Source organism: Cervus elaphus, chromosome 33 (genome assembly GCF_910594005.1).
Source record: "Cervus elaphus chromosome 33, mCerEla1.1, whole genome shotgun sequence".
Taxonomy (NCBI): Eukaryota; Metazoa; Chordata; class Mammalia; order Artiodactyla; family Cervidae; genus Cervus; species Cervus elaphus.
Window position 1 is genome coordinate 430,306 of NC_057847.1, and position 15,119 is coordinate 445,424.

Below are 15,119 nucleotides of genomic sequence, written 5' to 3' on the forward strand. Positions count from 1 at the left end.
CCACCCAGGTGCTTGTTCAGCGACGTCAGGACTCCTGCCTAGTTGCGAGGGACAACTCGGGATTCTCCTCGAGGCTTTGCAGGGCAATTGGGACGCCTCTCCAGCTGAGGCGGGAGACCAAGGGTCCCTTTCCACGTGCCACAGGAATCCTGGGACTCCTATCAAGTTTCACGAGGAGTCAGGCATCGTCTCCTTTGGAGGCACTGACCTCCACATACCTCTGGATTTTTCAAAGGATGTGAGGCCTCCGGTCGCGATGAGGTGGGGAACTAGGTCTTTCTCTGTGGTCTCCACAGGGGATTCAGACATCCTTTCGTCTTGGGAGATGCAAGACGAGCCTGCATTCAAGTCACTGCAGGGATATCCAGCCTTATTTCGAGTCAGGGCATCGCACTGTCCATTCCACATGAGGCCGCAAACTCAGGGTCCCTCTCACATACCTAGAGCTGAGAGAAGCCTCCTCTTGAGGTTCTTGTGGTAAGGTGGTATTCCTCTGGAGTCGAAGCCAGGGACTAACCTCTCATCTCGAGTTGATTTTTGGTCCACGGAGCTCTTTCGTGTTGCTACAGTGACCTCGGTTTCCCTCTAGCCTTGAAACAGTGTTCTTGGGGTTTCTCTGGAGTGCCATCAAGGAATTCAAGGCTCCTTTCATGTGTGATGTGCAACACGGAATTGCTCTGCACGCAGTGCAGGGGAATCGGGCCTCATCTCGCGGCGAGGGGGCATTCTCATGGTTTTTCTCGAGTTGCGGCGGGAACCTGGGCTATATTATCGAGTTACGATGGGGATGGCCCTTCCACCCACGTGTTTGTTCAGCGACGTCAGGACTCCTGCCTAGTTGCGAGGGACAACTCGGGATTCTCCTCGAGGCTTGGCAGGGCAATTGGGACGCCTCTCCAGCTGAGGCGGGAGACCAAGGGTCCCTTTCCACCTGCCACAGGAATCCTGGGACTCCTATCAAGTTTCAGAGGAGTCAGGCATCGTCTCCTTTGGAGGCACAGATCTCTGCGTACCTCTGGAGTTTTCAAAGGATGTGAGGCCTCCGGTCGGGATGAGGTGGGGAACTAGGTCTTTCTCTGTGGTCTCCACAGGGGATTCAGACATCCTTTCGTCTTGGGAGATGCAAGACGAGCCTGCATTCAAGTCACTGCAGGGATATCCGGCCTTATTTCGAGTCAGGGCATCGCGGTGTCTATTCCACTTGAGGCCGCAAAATCAGGGTCCCTCTCACATACCTAGAGCTGAGAGAAGCCTCCTCTTGAGGTGCTTGTGGTAAGGTGGTATTCCTCTGGAGTCGAAGCCAGGGACTAACCTCTCATCTCGAGTTGATTTTTGGTCCACGGAGCTCTTTCGTGTTGCTACAGTGACCTCAGGATCCCTCTAGCCTGGAAACAGTGTTCTTGGGGTTTCTCTGGAGTGCCATCAAGGAAATCAAGGCTCCTTTCATGTGTGATGTGCAACACGGAATTGCTCTGCACGCAGTGTAGGGGAATCGGGGCTCATCTCGCGGCGAGGGGGAAGTCTCATGGTTTTTCACGAGTTGCGGCGGAAACCTGGGGTATATTCTCGAGTTACGACGGGGATGGCCCTTCCACCCACGTGTTTGTTCAGCGACGTCAGGACTTCTGCCTAGTTGCGAGGGACAACTCGGGATTCTCCTCCAGGGTTGGCAGGGCAATTGGGACACATCTCCAGCTGAGGCAGGAGACCATGGGTCCCTTTCCACGTGCCTCAGGAATCCTGGGACTCCTATCAAGTTTCAAGAGGAGTCAGGCATCGTCTCCTTTAGAGGCACTTTTCTCCTTTTACTTCTGGAGTTTTCAAAGGATGTGAGGCCTCCGGTCGCGATGAGGTGGGGAACTAGGTCTTTCTCTGTGGTCTCCACAGGGGATTCAGACATCCTTTCGGATTGGGAGATGCAAGACGAGCCTGCATTCAAGTCACTGCAGGGATATCCGGCCTTATTTCGAGTCAGGGCATCGCGGTGTCCATTCCACTTGAGGCTGCAAACTCAGGGTCCCTCTCACATACCTAGAGCTGAGAGAAGCCTCCACTTGAGGTGCTTGTGGTAAGGTGGTATTCCTCTGGAGTCGAAGCCAGGGACTAACCCCTCATCTCGAGTTGATTTTTGGTCCACGGAGCTCTTTCGTGTTGCTACAGTGACCTCAGGATCCCTCTAGCCTTGAAACAGTGTTCTTGGGGGTTCTCTGGAGTGCCATCAAGGAAATCAAGGCTCCTTTCATGTTTGATGTGCAACACGGAATTGCTCTGCACGCAGTGCAGGGGAATCGGGCCTCATGTCGCGGCGAGGGGGAAGTCTCATGGTTTTTCTCCAGTTGCGGCGGGAACCTGGGCTATATTATCGAGTTACGATTGGGATGGCCCTTCCACCCACGTGTTTGTTCAGCGACGGCAGGACTCCTGCCTAGTTGCGAGGGACAACTCGGGATTCTCCTCGAGGCTTGGCAGGGCAATTGGGACGCCTCTCCAGCTGAGGCGGGAGACCAAGGGTCCCTTTCCACGTGCCACAGGAATCCTGGGACTCCTATCAAGTTTCACGAGGAGTCAGGCATCGTCTCCTTTGGAGGCACTGATCTCCGCGTACCTCTGGAGTTTTCAAAGGATGTGAGGCCTCCGGTCGCGATGAGGTGGGGAACTAGGTCTTTCTCTGTGGTCTCCACAGGGGATTCAGACATCCTTTCGTCTTGGGAGATGCAAGAGGAGCCTGCATTCAAGTCACTGCAGGGATATCCGGCCTTATTTCGCGTCAGGGCATCGAAGTGTCCATTCCACTTGAGGCCGCAAACTCAGGGTCCCTCTCACATACCTAGAGCTGAGAGAAGCCTCCTCTTGAGGTGCTTGTGGTAAGGTGGTATTCCTCTGGAGTCGAAGCCAGGGACTAACCTCTCATCTCGAGTGGATTTTTGGTCCACGGAGCTCTTTCGTGTTGCTACAGTGACCTCAGGATCCCTCTAGCCTGGAAACAGTGTTCTTGGGGTTTCTCTGGAGTGCCATCAAGGAACTCAAGGCTCCTTTCCTGTGTGATGTGCAACACGGAATTGCTCTCCACGCAGTACAGGGGAAGCGGGCCTCATCTCGCGGCGAGGGGGAAGTCTCATGGTTTTTCTCGAGTTGCGGCGGGAACCTGGGGTATATTCTCGAGTTCCGACGGGGATGGCCCTTCCACCCACGTGTTTGTTCAGTGACGTCAGGACTCTTGTCTAGTTGCGAGGGACAACTCGGGATTCTCCTCGAGGCTTGGCAGGGCAATTAGGACGCGTCTCCAGCTGAGGCGGGAGACCAAGGGTCCCTTTCCACGTGCCACAGGAATCCTGGGACTCCTATCAAGTTTCATGAGGAGTCAGGCATCGTCTCCTTTGGAGGCACTGATCTCCGCGTACCTCTGGAGTTTTCAAAGGATGTGAGGCCTCCGGTCGCGATGAGGTGGGGAACTAGGTCTTTCTCTGTGGTCTCAACAGGGGATTCAGACATCCTTTCGTCTTGGGAGATGCAAGACGAGCCTGCATTCAAGTCACTGCAGGGATATCCGGCCTTATTTCGAGTCAGGGCATCACAGTGTCCATTCGACTTGAGGCCGCAAACTCAGGGTCCCTCTCACATACCTAGTGCTGAGAGAAGCCTCCTCTTGAGGTGCTTGTGGTAAGGTGGTATTCCTCTGGAGTCGAAGCCAGGGACTAACCTCTCATCTCGAGTTGATTTTTGGTCCACGGACCGCTTTCGTGTTGCTACAGTGACCTCAGGTTCCCTCTAGCCTTGAAACAGTGTTCTTGGGGTTTCTCTGGAGTGCCATCAAGGAAATCAAGGCTCCTTTCATGTGTGATGTGCAACACGGAATTGCTCTGCACGCAGTGCAGGATATCAGGCCTCATTTTGCGGCGAGGGGGAAGTCTCATGGTTTTTCTCGAGTTGCGGAGGGAACCTGGGGTATATTCTCGAGTTATGACGGGGATGGCCCTTCCACCCAGGTGTTTGTTCAGCGACGTCAGGACTCCTGCCTAGTTGCGAGGGACAACTCAGGATTCTCCTCGAGGCTTGGCAGGGCAATTGGGACGCCTCTCCAGCTGAGGCGGGAGACCAAGGGTCCCTTTCCACGTGCCACAGGAATGCTGGGACTCCTGTCAAGTTTCACGAGGAGTCAGGCATCGTCCCCTTTGGAGGCACTGATCTCCGCGTACCTCTGGAGTTTTCAAAGGATGTGAGGCCTCCGGTCGCGATGAGGTGGGGAACTAGGTCTTTCTCTGTGGTCTCCACAGGGGATTCAGACATCCTTTCGTCTTGGGAGATGCAAGACGAGCCTGCATTCAAGTCACTGCAGGGATATCCGGCCTTATTTCGAGTCAGGGCATCGCGGTGTCTATTCCACTTGAGGCTGCAAACTCAGGGTCCCTCTCACATACCTAGAGCTGAGAGAAGCCTCCTCTTGGGGTGCTTGTGGTAAGGTGGTATTCCTCTGGAGTCGAAGCCAGGGACTAACCCCTTATCTCGAGTTGATTTTTGGTCCATGGAGCTCTTTCGTGTTGCTACAGTGACCTCAGGATCCCTCTAGCCTTGAAACAGTGTTCTTGGGGTTTCTCTGGAGTGCCATCAAGGAAATCAAGGCTCCTTTCATGTGTGATGTGCAACACGGAATTGCTCTGCACGCAGTGCAGGGGAATCGGGCCTCATCTCGCGGCGAGGGGGAAGTCTCATGGTTTTTCTCGAGTTGCGGCGGGAACCTGGGGTATATTCTCGAGTTACGACGGGAATGGCCCTTCCACCCACGTGTTTGTTCAGCGATGTCAGGACTTCTTCCTAGTTGCGAGGGACAACTCGGGATTCTCCTCCAGGGTTAGCAGGGCAATTGGGACGCCTCTCCAGCTGAGGCGGGAGACCAAGGGTCCCTTTCCACGTGCCACAGGAATCCTGGGACTCCTAATAAGTTTCACGAGGAGTCAGGCATCGTCTCCTTTGGAGGCACTGATCTCCGCATACCTCTGGAGTTTTCAAAGGATGTGAGGCCTCCGGTCGCGATGAGCTGGGGAACTAGGTCTTTCTCTGTGGTCTCCACAGGGTATTCAGACATCCTTTCATCTTGGGAGATGCAAGACGAGCCTGCATTCAAGTCACTGCAGGGATATCCGGGCTTATTTCTAGTCAGGGCATCGCGGTGTCCATTCCACTTGAGTCCACAAACTCAGGGTCCCTCTCACATACCTAGAGCTGAGAGAAGCCTCCTCTTGAGGTGCTTGTGGTAAGGTGGTATTCCTCTGGAGTCGAAGCCAGGGACTAACCTCTCATCTCGAGTTGATTTTTGGTCCACGGAGCTCTTTCGTGTATCTACAGCGACCTCAGGATCCCTCTAGCCTTGAAACAGTGTTCTTGGGGTTTCTCTGGAGTGCCATCAAGGAAATCAAGGCTCCTTTCATGTGTGATGTTCAAGACGGAATTGCTCTGTACGCAGTGCAGGGGAATCGGGCCTCATCTCGCGGCGAGGGGGAAGTCTCATGGTTTTTCTCGAGTTGCGGCGGGAACCTGGGGTATATTCTCGAGTTACGACGGGGATGGCCCTTCCACCCACGTGTTTGTTCAGAGACGTCAGGACTCCTGCCTAGTTGCGAGGGACAACTCGGGATTCTCCTCGAGGCTTGCCAGGGCAATTGGGACGCCTCTCCAGCTGAGGCGGGAGACCAAGGGTCCCTTTCCACGTGCCACAGGAATCCTGGGACTCCTAACAAGTTTCACGAGGAGTCAGGCATCGTCTCCTTTGGAGGCACTGACCTCCGCATACCTCTGGAGTTTTCAAAGGATGTGAGGCCTCCGGTCGCGATGAGGTGGGGAACTAGGTCTTTCTCTGTGGTCTCCACAGGGGATTCAGACATCCTTTCGTCTTGGGAGATGCAAGACGAGCCTGCATTCAAGTCACTGCAGGGATATCCGGCCTTATTTCGAGTCAGGGCATTGCAGTGTCCATTCCACTTGAGGCCGCAAATTCAGGGTCCCTCTCACATACCTAGAGCTGAGAGAAGCCTCCTCTTGAGGTGCTTGTGGTAAGGTGGTATTCCTCTGGAGTCGAAGCCAGGGACTAACCTCTCATCTCGAGTTGATTTTTGGTCCACGGAGCTCTTTCGTGTTGCTACAGTGACCTCAGGATCCCTCTAGCCTGGAAACAGGGTTCTTGGGGTTTCTCTGGAGTGCCATCAAGGAAATCAAGGCTCCTTTCATGTGTGATGTGCAACACGGAATTGCTCTGCACGCAGTACAGGGGAATCGGGCCTCATCTCGCGGCGAGGGGGAAGTCTCATGGTTTTTCTCGAGTTGCGGCGGGAACCTGGGGTATATTCTCGAGTTACGACGGGGATGGCCCTTCCACACATGTGTTTCTTCAGCGACGTCAGGACTCCTGCCTAGTTGCGAGGGACAACTCGGGATTCTCCTCGAGGCTTGGCAGGGCAATTGGGACGCCTCTCCAGCTGAGGCGGGAGACCAAGGGTGCCTTTCCACCTGCCACAGGAATCCTGGGACTCCTATCAAGTTTCAGAGGAGTCAGGCATCGTCTCCTTTGGAGGCACAGATCTCTGCGTACCCCTGGAGAAATCAAAGGGTGTGAGGCCTCCGGTCGCGATGAGGTGGGGAACTAGGTCTTTCTCTGTGGTCTCCACAGGGGATTCAGACATCCTTTCATCTTGGGAGATGCAAGACGAGCCTGCATTCAAGTCACTGCAGGGATATCCGGCTTTATTTCGAGTCAGGGCATCGCGGTGTCTATTCCACTTGAGGCCGCAAACTCAGGGTCCCTCTCACATACCTAGAGCTGAGAGAAGCCTCCTCTTGAGGTGCTTGTGGTAAGGTGGTATTCCTCTGGAGTCGAAGCCAGGGACTAACCCCTTATCTCGAGTTGATTTTTGGTCCATGGAGCTGTTTCGTGTTGCTACAGTGACCTCAGGATCCCTCTAGCCTTGAAACAGTGTTCTTGGGGTTTCTCTGGAGTGCCATCAAGGAAATCAAGGCTCCTTTCATGTGTGATGTGCAACACGGAATTGCTCTGCACGCAGTGCTGGGGAATCTGGCCTCATCTCGCGTCGAGGGGGAAGTCTCATGGTTTTTCTCCAGTTGCGGCGGGAACCTGGGGTATATTCTCGAGTTACGACGGGGATGGCCCTTCCACCCACGTGTTTGTTCAGCGATGTCAGGACTTCTTCCTAGTTGCGAGGGACAACTCGGGATTCTCCTCCAGGGTTGGCAGGGCAATTGGGACGCCTCTCCAGCTGAGGCGGGAGACCAAGGGTCCCTTTCCACGTGCCACAGGAATCCTGGGACTCCTAATAAGTTTCACGAGGAGTCAGGCATCGTCTCCTTTGGAGGCACTGATCTCCGCATACCTTTGGAGTTTTCAAAGGATGTGAGGCCTCCGGTCGCGATGAGCTGGGGAACTAGGTCTTTCTCTGTGGTCTCCACAGGGGATTCAGACATCCTTTCATCTTGGGATATGCAAGACGAGCCTGCATTCAAGTCACTGCAGGGATATCCGGGCTTATTTCGAGTCAGGGCATCGCGGTGTCCATTCCACTTGAGGCCACAAACTCAGGGTCCCTCTCACATACCTAGAGCTGAGAGAAGCCTCCTCTTGAGGTGCTTGTGGTAAGGTGGTATTCCTCTGGAGTCGAAGCCAGGGACTAACCTCTCATCTCGAGTTGATTTTTGGTCCACGGAGCACTTTCGTGTATCTACAGTGACCTCAGGATCCCTCTAGCCTTGAAACAGTGTTCTTGGGTTTTCTCTGGAGTGCCATCAAGGAAATCAAGGCTCCTTTCATGTGTGATGTGCAACACGGAATTGCTCTGCACGCAGTGCAGGGGAATCGGGCCTCATCTCGCGGCGAGGGGGAAGTCTCATGGTTTTTCTCGAGTTGCGGCGGGAACGTGGGGTATATTCTCGAGTTACGACGGGAATGGCCCTTCCACCCACGTGCTTGTTCAGCGACGTCAGGACTCCTGCCTAGTTGCGAGGGACAACTCGGGATTCTCCTCGAGGCTTGCCAGGGCAATTGGGACCCCTCTCCAGCTGAGGCGGGAGACCAAGGGTCCCTTTCCACGTGCCACAGGAATCCTGGGACTCCTAACAAGTTTCACGAGGAGTCAGGCATCGTCTCCTTTGGAGGCACTGACCTCCGCATACCTCTGGAGTTTTCAAAGGATGTGAGGCCTCCGGTCGCGATGAGGTGGGGAACTAGGTCTTTCTCTGTGGTCTCCACAGGGGATTCAGACATCCTTTCGTCTTGGGAGATGCAAGACGAGCCTGCATTCAAGTCACTGCAGGGATATCCGGCCTTATTTCGAGTCAGGGCATTGCAGTGTCCATTCCACTTGAGGCCGCAAATTCAGGGTCCCTCTCACATACCTAGAGCTGAGAGAAGCCTCCTCTTGAGGTGCTTGTGGTAAGGTGGTATTCCTCTGGAGTCGAAGCCAGGGACTAACCTCTCATCTCGAGTTGATTTTTGGTCCACGGAGCTCTTTCGTGTTGCTACAGTGACCTCAGGATCCCTCTAGCCTGGAAACAGGGTTCTTGGGGTTTCTCTGGAGGGCCATCAAGGAAATCAAGGCTCCTTTCATGTGTGATGTGCAACACGGAATTGCTCTGCACGCAGTACAGGGGAATCGGGCCTCATCTCGCGGCGAGGGGGAAGTCTCATGGTTTTTCTCGAGTTGCGGCGGGAACGTGGGGTATATTCTCGAGTTACGACGGGGATGGCCCTTCCACACATGTGTTTCTTCAGCGACGTCAGGACTCCTGCCTAGTTGCGAGGGACAACTCGGGATTCTCCTCGAGGCTTGGCAGGGCAATTGGGACGCCTCTCCAGCTGAGGCGGGAGACCAAGGGTCCCTTTCCACCTGCCACAGGAATCCTGGGACTCCTATCAAGTTTCAGAGGAGTCAGGCATCGTCTCCTTTGGAGGCACAGATCTCTGCGTACCTCTGGAGTTTTCAAAGGATGTGAGGCCTCCGGTCGCGATGAGGTGGGGAACTAGGTCTTTCTCTGTGGTCTCCACAGGGGATTCAGACATCCTTTCGTCTTGGGAGATGCAAGACGAGCCTGCATTCAAGTCACTGCAGGGATATCCGGCCTTATTTCGAATCAGGGCATCGCGGTGTCTATTCCACTTGAGGCCGCAAAATCAGGGTCCCTCTCACATACCTAGAGCTGAGAGAAGCCTCCTCTTGAGGTGCTTGTGGTAAGGTGGTATTCCTCTGGAGTCGAAGCCAGGGACTAACCCCTCATCTCGAGTTGATTTTTGGTCCCCGGAGCTCTTTCGTGTTGCTACAGTGACCTCAGGATCCCTCTATCCTTGAAACAGTGTTCTTGGGGTTTCTCTGGAGTGCCATCAAGGAAATCAAGGCTCCTTTCATGTGTGATGTGCAACACGGAATTGCTCTGCACGCAGTGTAGGGGAATCGGGGCTCATCTCGCGGCGAGGGGGAAGTCTCATGGTTTTTCTCCAGTTGCGGCGGGAACCTGGGCTATATTATCGAGTTACGATGGGGATGGCCCTTCCACCCACGTGTTTGTTCAGCGACGTCAGGACTCCTGCCTAGTTGCGAGGGACAACTCGGGATTCTCCTCGAGGCTTGGCAGGGCAATTGGGATGCCTCTCCAGCTGACGCGGGAGACCAAGGGTCCCTTTCCACGTGCCACAGGAATTCTGGGACTCCTATCAAGTTTCAGAGGAGTCAGGCATCGTCTCCTTTGGAGGCACTGATCTCCGCGTACCTCTGGAGTTTTCAAAGGATGTGAGGCCTTCGGTCGCGATGAGGTGGGGAACTAGGTCTTTCTCTGTGGTCTCCTCAGGGGATTCAGACATCCTTTCTTCTTGGGAGATGCAAGACGAGCCTGCATTCAAGTCACTGCAGGGATATCCGGCCTTATTTCGAGTCAGGGCATAGTGGTGTCTATTCCACTTGAGGCCGCAAACTCAGGGTCCCACTCACATACCTAGAGCTGAGAGAAGCCTCCACTTGAGGTGCTTGTGGTAAGGTGGTATTCCTCTGGAGTCGAAGCCAGGGACTAACCTCTCATCTCGAGTTGATTTTTGGTCCACGGAGCACTTTCGTGTATCTACAGTGACCTCAGGATCCCTCTAGCCTTGAAACAGTGTTCTTGGGTTTTCTCTGGAGTGCCATCAAGGAAATCAAGGCTCCTTTCATGTGTGATGTGCAACACGGAATTGCTCTGCACGCAGTGCAGGGGAATCGGGCCTCATCTCGCGGCGAGGGGGAAGTCTCATGGTTTTTCTCGAGTTGCGGCGGGAACGTGGGGTATATTCTCGAGTTACGACGGGAATGGCCCTTCCACCCACGTGCTTGTTCAGCGACGTCAGGACTCCTGCCTAGTTGCGAGGGACAACTCGGGATTCTCCTCGAGGCTTGCCAGGGCAATTGGGACCCCTCTCCAGCTGAGGCGGGAGACCAAGGGTCCCTTTCCACGTGCCACAGGAATCCTGGGACTCCTAACAAGTTTCACGAGGAGTCAGGCATCGTCTCCTTTGGAGGCACTGACCTCCGCATACCTCTGGAGTTTTCAAAGGATGTGAGGCCTCCGGTCGCGATGAGGTGGGGAACTAGGTCTTTCTCTGTGGTCTCCACAGGGGATTCAGACATCCTTTCGTCTTAGGAGATGCAAGACGAGCCTGCATTCAAGTCACTGCAGGGATATCCGGCCTTATTTCGAGTCAGGGCATTGCAGTGTCCATTCCACTTGAGGCCGCAAATTCAGGGTCCCTCTCACATACCTAGAGCTGAGAGAAGCCTCCTCTTGAGGTGCTTGTGGTAAGGTGGTATTCCTCTGGAGTCGAAGCCAGGGACTAACCTCTCATCTCGAGTTGATTTTTGGTCCACGGAGCTCTTTCGTGTTGCTACAGTGACCTCAGGATCCCTCTAGCCTGGAAACAGGGTTCTTGGGGTTTCTCTGGAGTGCCATCAAGGAAATCAAGGCTCCTTTCATGTGTGATGTGCAACACGGAATTGCTCTGCACGCAGTACAGGGGAATCGGGCCTCATCTCGCGGCGAGGGGGAAGTCTCATGGTTTTTCTCGAGTTGCGGCGGGAACCTGGGGTATATTCTCGAGTTACGACGGGGATGGCCCTTCCACACATGTGTTTCTTCAGCGACGTCAGGACTCCTGCCTAGTTGCGAGGGACAACTCGGGATTCTCCTCGAGGCTTGGCAGGGCAATTCGGACGCCTCTCCAGCTGAGGCGGGAGACCAAGGGTCCCTTTCCACCTGCCACAGGAATCCTGGGACTCCTATCAAGTTTCAGAGGAGTCAGGCATCGTCTCCTTTGGAGGCACAGATCTCTGCGTACCTCTGGAGTTTTCAAAGGATGTGAGGCCTCCGGTCGCGATGAGGTGGGGAACTAGGTCTTTCTCTGTGGTCTCCACAGGGGATTCAGACATCCTTTCGTCTTGGGAGATGCAAGACGAGCCTGCATTCAAGTCACTGCAGGGATATCCGGCCTTATTTCGAATCAGGGCATCGCGGTGTCTATTCCACTTGAGGCCGCAAAATCAGGGTCCCTCTCACATACCTAGAGCTGAGAGAAGCCTCCTCTTGAGGTGCTTGTGGTAAGGTGGTATTCCTCTGGAGTCGAAGCCAGGGACTAACCCCTCATCTCGAGTTGATTTTTGGTCCCCGGAGCTCTTTCGTGTTGCTACAGTGACCTCAGGATCCCTCTATCCTTGAAACAGTGTTCTTGGGGTTTCTCTGGAGTGCCATCAAGGAAATCAAGGCTCCTTTCATGTGTGATGTGCAACACGGAATTGCTCTGCACGCAGTGTAGGGGAATCGGGGCTCATCTCGCGGCGAGGGGGAAGTCTCATGGTTTTTCTCCAGTTGCGGCGGGAACCTGGGCTATATTATCGAGTTACGATGGGGATGGCCCTTCCACCCACGTGTTTGTTCAGCGACGTCAGGACTCCTGCCTAGTTGCGAGGGACAACTCGGGATTCTCCTCGAGGCTTGGCAGGGCAATTGGGATGCCTCTCCAGCTGACGCGGGAGACCAAGGGTCCCTTTCCACGTGCCACAGGAATTCTGGGACTCCTATCAAGTTTCAGAGGAGTCAGGCATCGTCTCCTTTGGAGGCACTGATCTCCGCGTACCTCTGGAGTTTTCAAAGGATGTGAGGCCTTCGGTCGCGATGAGGTGGGGAACTAGGTCTTTCTCTGTGGTCTCCTCAGGGGATTCAGACATCCTTTCTTCTTGGGAGATGCAAGACGAGCCTGCATTCAAGTCACTGCAGGGATATCCGGCCTTATTTCGAGTCAGGGCATCGTGGTGTCTATTCCACTTGAGGCCGCAAACTCAGGGTCCCACTCACATACCTAGAGCTGAGAGAAGCCTCCACTTGAGGTGCTTGTGGTAAGGTGGTATTCCTCTGGAGTCGAAGCCAGGGACTAACCTCTCATCTCGAGTTGATTTTTGGTCCACGGAGCTCTTTTGTGCTGCTACAGTGACCTCAGGATCCCTCTAGCCTGGAAACAGTGTTCTTGGGGTTTCTCTGGATTGCCATCAAGGAAATCAAGGCTCCTTTCATGTGTGATGTGCAACACGGAATTGCTCTGCACGCAGTGTAGGGGAATCGGGCCTCATCTCGCGGCGAGGGGGAAGTCTCATGGTTTTTCTCGAGTTGCGGCGGGAACCTCGGGTATATTCTCGAGTTACGACGGGGATGGCCGTTCCACCCACGTGTTTGTTCAGCGACGTCAGGACCCCTGCCTAATTGCAACGGACAATTCAGGATTCTCCTCGAGGCTTGGCAGGGCAATTGGGACGCCTCTCCAGCTGAGGTGGGAGACCAAGCGTCCCTTTCCACGTGCCACAGGAATCCTGGGACTCCTATCAAGTTTCACGAGGAGTCAGGCAACGTCTCCTTTGGAGGCACTGATCTCCGCGTACCTCTGGAGTTTTCAAAGGATGTGAGGCCTCCGGTCGCGATGAGGTGGGGAACTAGGTCTTTCTCTGTGGTCTCCACAGGGGATTCAGACATTCTTTCGTCTTGGGAGATGCAAGACGAGCCTGCATTCAAGTCACTGCAGGGATATCCGGCCTTATTTCGAGTCAGGGCATCGCGGTGTCCATTCCACTTGAGGCCGCAAACCCAGGGTCCCTCTAACATACCTAAAGCTGCGAGAAGCCTCCTCTTGAGGTGCTTGTGGTAAGGTGGTATTCCTCTGGAGTCGAAGTTAGGGACAAACCTCTCATCTCGAGTTGATTTTTGGTCCACGGAGCTCTTTCGTGTTGCTACAGTGACCTCAGGATCCCTCTAGCCTTAAAACAGTGTTCTTGGGGTTTCTCTGGATTGCCATGAAGGAAATAAAGGCTCCTTTCATGTGTGATATGCAACACAGAATTGCTCTGCACGCAGTGTAGGGGAATCGGGCCTCATCTCGTGGCGAGGGGGAAGTCTCATGGTTTTTCTCGAGTTGCGGCGGGAACCTGGGGTATATTCTCGAGTTACGATGGAGATGGCCCTTCCACACACGTGTTAGTTCAGCGACGACAGGACTCCTGCCTAGTTGCGAGGGACAACTCGGGATTCTCCTCGAGGCTTGGCAGGGCAATTGGGACGCCTCTCCAGCTGAGGCGGGAGACCAAGGGTCCCTTTCCACGTGCCACAGGAATCCTGGGAATCCTATCAAGTTTCACGAGGAGTCAGGCATCGTCTCCTTTGGAGGCACTGATCTCCGCGTACCTCTGGAGTTTTCAAAGGATGTGAGGCCTCCGGTCGCGATGAGGTGGGGAACTAGGTCTTTCTTTGTGGTCTGCACAGGGGATTCAGACATCCTTTCGTCTTGGGAGATGCAAGACGATCCTGCATTCTAGTCACTGCAGGGATATCCGGCCTTATTTCGAGTCAGGGCATAGCGGTGTCCATTCCACTTGAGTCTGCAAACTGAGGGTCCCTCTCACATACCTAGAGCTGAGAGAAGCCTCCTCTTGAGGTGCTTGTGGTAAGGTGGTATTCCTCTGGAGTCGAAGCCAGGGACTAACACCTCATCTCGAGTTGATTTTTGGTCCGCGGAGCTCTTTCGTGTTGCTACAGTGACCTCAGGATCCCTCTAGCCTTGGAACAGTGTTCTTGGGGTTTCTCTGGATTGCCATGAAGGAAATCAAGGCTCCTTTCATGTGTGATGTGCCACACGGAATTGCTCTGCACGCAGTGTAGGGGAATCGGGCCTCATCTCGCGGCGAGGGGGAAGTCTCATGGTTTTTCTCGAGTTGCGGCGGGAACCTGGGGTATACTCTCGAGTTACGATGGGGATGGCCTTTCCACCCACGTGTTTGTTCAGCGATGTCAGGACTCCTGCCTAGTTGCGAGGGACAACTCGGGATTCTCCTCGAGGCTTGGCAGGGCAATTGGGATGCCTCTCCAGCTGAGGCGGGAGACCAAGGGTCCCTTTCCACGTGCCACAGGAATCCTGGGACTCCTATCAAGTTTGACGAGGAGTCAGGCATCGTCTCCTTTGGAGGCACTGATCTCCGCGTACCTCTGGAGTTTTCAAAGGATGTGAGGCCTCCGGTCGCGATGAGGTGGGGAACTAGGTCTTTCTCTGTGGTCTCCACAGGGGATTCAGACACCCTTTCGTCTTGGGAGATGCAAGACGAGCCTGCATTCAAGTCACTGCAGGGATATCCGGCCTTATTTCGAGTCAGGGCATCGCGGTGTCCTTTCCACTTGAGGCCGCAAACTCAGGGTCCCTCTCACATACATAGAGCTGACAGAAGCCTCTTCTTGAGGTGCTTGTGGTAAGGTGGTATTCCTCTGGAGTCGAAGTTAGGGACTAACCTCTCATCTCGAGTTGATTTTTGGTCCACGGAGCTCTTTCGTGTTGCTACAGTGACCTCAGGATCCCTCTAGCCTGGAAAGAGTGTTCTTGGGGTTTCTCTGGATTGCCATGAAGGAAATAAAGGCTCCTTTCATGTGTGATATGCAACACAGAATTGCTCTGCACGCAGTGTAGGGGAATCGGGCCTCATCTCGTGGCGAGGGGGAAGTCTCATGGTTTTTCTCGAGTTGCGGCGGGAACCTGGGGTATATTCTCGAGTTACGATGGAGATGGCCCTTCC